The sequence below is a fragment of the Coffea eugenioides genome, unplaced genomic scaffold (genome assembly GCF_003713205.1).
Source record: "Coffea eugenioides isolate CCC68of unplaced genomic scaffold, Ceug_1.0 ScVebR1_190;HRSCAF=780, whole genome shotgun sequence".
Classification (NCBI taxonomy): Eukaryota; Viridiplantae; Streptophyta; class Magnoliopsida; order Gentianales; family Rubiaceae; genus Coffea; species Coffea eugenioides.
The window spans coordinates 12,265-18,396 of NW_020862348.1; positions in this window are offsets into that span (position 1 = coordinate 12,265).

A 6,132-nucleotide genomic window follows, 5' to 3' on the forward strand; every position below is an offset into this window, starting at 1 on the left:
TTGATCTCTGAATCACGACATCATCGAAATGATCGAAATGCAACATTGTGAAATATATTTGTGTAATGATTTTACTGGTTACTCGCTGAGCTTCTAGCTCACCCCAAAAATATTTTATTCCCCTCCACAGGGCTCAAGGCGAAGGAAAGACTTGTAGTACTTGTGCACGTGACTGGATGGCCTATGTTTTGTACAATTTGGATTTGGAAATCATTTTATGTATAGTTGAGAATTATTTCCGCTTTGCTTTTGACATGTAATTATTGGAGAATTTGATGTAATATTTGAGTTTTATCTTGTAATCTGTTTGAGGAATGTAGTGAACGACTGAGTCCCGGCGAGAGCTGGGCAGGCGGCCCGCCGAACCCTCTGGTTCGCCTTAGGGGGAGGTGGGGCTGTCACACAACGCTAGTTGTGGCCGCCGTTCCCGAATCCGCACTAGTCCAATGCTAGTTGTGGCTCTTTGTTCGATTTCTCATTAGTCCAACGCTAGTGAGAAAGTAGAAATATGGGCTAGTCCAATGTTAGACCCTTAGGGACCTCCCTCGTTAGATCATGTTCGTATGATTACATTACACTTCATGCATATTTTTCCATTTTTAGGATTTTCGTCATTTTCACATAATATTTCCCCTAATAACATATCCCTTACCCCTTTGTATATATAACATTTAGATTTGCATCTCATTTAGGGAACTAGGGGGGTAGATTAGTGCATTTTGCCTGATTAGACTAGAGATAATCCCTTGAGTATGGGATATGGACGAGTTTGGCTTTCTGGCCTTAGCACGCTCGTATTCCCTCTATTAAAGGGAAAATTGAGTCACGAACATTAGTCCCCCGCACCCGACATGATGCATTCCTTTAGGTCACGTATATTTGTATAATTATTTTTATTTTCCTTTTCTTTTCTTAGAGTCTCATATTTTTGCATTATTCGTGACTTCTTCGAAGAGTCTTCATTGGGCGTCACAATAAATGTGATTGGTACCAAATAAGCTTTGAAGAGAAATTTTGACCCCCCGATACCCTCTTAGGTCTAGGGTTTGCATTCATATAGTACATCCAAATGTGATAAATCTTTAGGTTAAAATCAGAAAATCTTTGACTAAATCGCGCAACTAGCCTGGCTAGGTTGAAAGGGTGCCTTGGATTCTTATCCTTGCCTTCCCTTTCTTCAAATGTGACTCCCGAATCTTTTTCTCTGATTTTCATAGACTTGGAGTCGTTTAAAAGGGGTTTTTCTACTTTTTCTTTAAAAATTCACTTTTTTTAGGTGACTTGGTACACCTTAACTCTATACCAAGTGGCGACTCCGATTTTTTCAAAAACCCTTTTTAAACTATAAAATTGGGCCCAAATCGTCGCATTACAAGTCCCATTTAGGCCCATTTTCTTTTTAAACCAAAAATCCTTTTTCAAATCAAAAATCAAACCAAAATTCACTTTTTAAACCATTTATTTTTCTTATAAAAAGTGGGGCGCGACAATGCCCACGGCCTCGTCCACTATGAGTGCCCTCCATTGATCTAAGTCAATCTAAGGTCGAGGCGCAAAGATAATATTAAAGATAATTATAGGCATAAGCAAGTAACAAGAGGTACACATAGATCAAAAGCATATATACACACAACTGTACCTAACCAGTCACACAGTAGCAGTCAGCTAGATACAACAAAAGAGATCCCTGAAGGTAGCGAGGTCATCCAAAAGTACTATAGACAAACTAGGTTAAAAGCACAAAAGTAGCTAAGGAAAAGTTATTTCCCCTCTAAGCCTCCATCCATAATCTACGAGAATACCATAATTTATATCTTAATCTAGGTTAATCATACTTACTAACACCCGAACAAACCACATGAAGTTCCATATAATCAAATTTCTAGTTCGCCCAAGTCCTTTCTGACCTAGGCTCTCATCTATTTTGTAGCCGGGCACAAGAATCCCAAATAAGATAATTCACAACTCGAGGCGGCCGGTCCCAAGAGTAAATCATCCATATTAAAGATTCATACTCGACATACATACCTAGCTTCCTCAAGTCCCATGATAAAGATCTTTACACTTATGACATGCACGGTTCATAGCTTATGCTCAAACGAGCACTTAGACACATTCATGAAATCTGGACCATAACACCACTTGGTCCAAGCTCACTCCGCGCAGAGACCACGCGAAGTGGCTCTGATACCACCTGTGACAGCCCCACCTCACCCTAAGGCGAACCAAAGGGTTCGGCGGACCGCCTGCCCAGCTCTCGCCAGGACTATGGAGTTGATTCACACAAACCCAATATAGTACACGCGATAGGACCCAAAGAAAATGAACAATTGGAAAGTACTAAGGTGAGAACATGCTTACCAAACCATAAAATCATAGTCTCAACGGAATACATTTAATAGACAAGGTTAAACACTTATACATATATTTACATTGGAGTCTTGAACAAATTAACATATAGTGCAATCCAAGGTATTCATACTACACAAAATACAATTAGGGCTTCGTTTTCAAAAGATCTTAACAGCATGACATATATACTAGCTTTACCCTTTTCTTCCAAAACCGTGATTTCCAAGTGTGTCCCCTGTAAGGAAACAAAGGTAACAGAAAGGGATGAGCATACGCTCAATGAGGTACCAAACATATAGGGGTAAAATCATGGCCTTTCACGTTTAACCAATCAGATACATATACCAGATATAAAGGAAAGCAGTTAGACACAGTGATTCAAAGGGAAAGGATACAAGTGGCTCTCAGGAGCCAGATTTCCATTTGCAGTACTTGATCCGAACCCGTTGACTCTCCGTCAATGTAAATAGAACCAACATATCCGTAGACCCCACTTTACACCAATTTCCGTCCACCAAACATACCCCTACCGGGCCCGAACACCTCAACAGAAATAGAAGTGGTAATACTCGAGTATACCGGAATCAAGAGTCTCAATACCCAAAGATTCCCAGAAACGGACTACCGTGATACGTTATCAAATCGACCAGGCCCTTGCCGGCCCGACTCGAGTAACTAGCCACAGGTGTTGACTCAGAGGTCACAGAAAGATCGTTGGATACCAGCCTCCAAACGACGTTCGAACAGACTCAGATACAGATAACAGATTACATACAGTAAATAGGCATACAGACAGACAAGAGAATGAGTGTGATAAGGTACACCCTCGTCTCAAACAGAATAAACAGATGATACAGTCATTCAAATCATAGATTGCAGGTGCAGAAATCAAGTTAAGCAACAAATGAGGGGAGTGGTACACTCACCGGTTCCAGTACAGATACTTCAAAAGTTTTTTACCCAAAGTGGCTTTAATCGCCAAGAAACCCTAAAATAATCAAGATAAAACAATTATAGTTTGCATATCCACAAACCCAGTAAATGGAATGCATAAAAGAGACTCGACTACATGTCGTACGTCTTTCCAGGTTAAGTACTAGTACAGAAGAATAAAAATATGACTTTTGAGTAAAAAGATAATAGTTGGTCCTAGGGTTACAAACAACCCTCAAAACCCTTCATTTTTACTAAGATCAACTCAACTTGAAGGAATCGCATAGCCCTAAAATTTTGGGCAGCATGCCCTCTGTATTTTGCTATATTCCAGCCATTTATGGCTTCATTGTTTTTCCTCAAGTCAGTCTGTGACAGCCCCTCCTTCCCCTAAGGCGAACCAAAAGGGGTTAGCAGACTGCCTGCCCAGCTCTCGCCAGGACTAACGGTGCAGTTAGAGCGATCTATTGCGTTCCGGAACTTACAAACGCGGGTAAAACAAGTCAAAATGTCAAAATAACCCAAAATAAAAAAAATAAAATCCGGAGTCGGCCATGAATAGTAACCGACCCGTCAGAACCCAACCAAATATCAAGCAAATATTCACATCTTGAAACTTAGCATTTACAAGCCAAAGTGGCATACAAAAGTATTCAAAAGTGGATACAAGTCTGGTTTGCCAAATCAAAAGGGAAACGGTCCCAAAAGTACATTTAGGGTTTCAATAAATGAGCTATACAAAAGATATGTCCAACTAGCTCATTTCGGCAACCAATTATCAATTGCAGTCCAAAAGTATTTATTTTCCTGTAAGAAAAATAAAAGGAATAGAGTGAGCTAATTGCCCAGTGAGATAATACTACTCAAGCAACCAAGTTCATATAAGCATCAAGCTTTTCATTTCAATATATCAAAAGTAAACAAAGGCACACATTAATGGTGGTGATAAAAGGATACGGGCGGCTCTCAAGCGCCCTTTTCCGCGTTTGCATTCTTGATCGAAGCTCATTGACTCTCCGTCAATGTTTAAAAGTAACCAACCGTAGACTCCACTTTACTTCCATTCCTTCCACCCAACATACCCCTACAGGGCCCGAAATCCAAACACTTGCACTATGGTATTACTCGAGTATACCGGAACCGAGGGTCTCAACACCCAAAGATCCCAAAACAGACTACCGTGGTTCGTTATCTAATCGACCAGGCCCTTGCCGGCCCGACTCGAGTAACTGGCCACAGGTGTTGAGCTCAAAGGTAACAAGCATGGTCGTTGGATACTCGTCCAAACGCCACCAAGTCAAGTATTTTTCATTTCATGTAACATTTCATGTAACATTCCAATAACCTGATAAACAATAAGTGAGAGTGATAAAGTACGCTCTCACTTCAATCAATTAACATTCAACTCATCAAGTTCAAGTATCAAAGCTATATAGTAACACATAAGTGAGTTGTACACTCACCAAGCTCGAAAGTGATATTTCATGCACTTCCGTCAAAGGAACGTCGTGAACCACCGTCACGCCCTAAAACATGCAAACAAGTACAATGAGACTCAATAACGAGTCACAAACCAATGCCAAATACGACCCCAATAGGGTTCCATAAGCATATACAAGCATTAGGGAAAACCAGAAAATCCAGAAATGAAACTAGTTGTAACCCTGGAAAAAAAACAGTTTTCGACCTCATTTTGCGGTAATGGCACCAAAGACACTACGATTATCGGATGAAGGTACAATTCCCACCATTTCGAAGCTAAGAGATAGGGCTACAATATTACAGAAGGTCACTCAACCCAGTTTCGAGTGTAACCAGGTCAAAAATGCAAGATACTACACCAGAATCACAAAAACAGATTCACAGCACGCATTCTAGCGGAAACATCATAAATCAGGCTATCCGAGTCCAAATCCAGAAATTCCAAAACCCGATGAAAGCTAAGAAACAGTGATACATTTCATCAGAAGGCCTCAACAACCAATTCGGAAGCATTCCTAACCAAAATAACCAATTACAGAAGCAATTCTCCAATTCGGGTAAAACCAGAACAGCAAGGGTAATTTCGACTTTTCTCAAGTTACGCTACTCCGATTGACCTGAAATTTTGTAGGCACCTCTAAAATATTATTCCCTACAACTTCATGTTTTAAGCCAAGGCCAATTCGGCCTCTAACTAGGAGCTACAAAACTGGGCAGAATGTAACTTCATAAACCCTAACTTTTCAATTTTTGGTCCGAAACAGAAATTGATTGCAATTATCCACTTTTTCCACCTCATAGAGTCCTTAAACATCATTTCCAATCATCATATATTGCCACACAATCTTGTTCATATTAAAACAGAAAAATCCCCAAAAATTATTAAAGTTCATCAATCCAACTAAAATTCACAATATAACCCATAAAGTTGCATCTTATACCACCACTAAGCATAAATTAAGCATCATTAGAGGGAGGAGAGTGGTTCTTCATGACTCACGTTAGAAACAAGAGAGAGAGAGCAACAAGTCCTCTTAGCTTTCCAAATAACTCCACACAACACCTCACTATCACTTCCTTAATGTTTTCTATGGAGCAAAAACAAGAATCAATGGTTGGTTTTGATGATTTGGAGCAAAGCTTGGAGAGTTTTCTTCCTTTTGCTTAGAGAGAGAGAGAGAGAAAGAGAGAGGGAGAGCCGGCCACAAGATGAAGATTTTTGATGATTTTTGGCAATTTTTTTTGGTTTATTTAAGTCAAAGGGTAAAACAAGAAATAATGGTCAAAAAGTTCTACCAACCCTATGGTGACACTTGTCACCTAATTAATGAATCTCTATCTCTTTGTTCCCTCTCACACCAATCC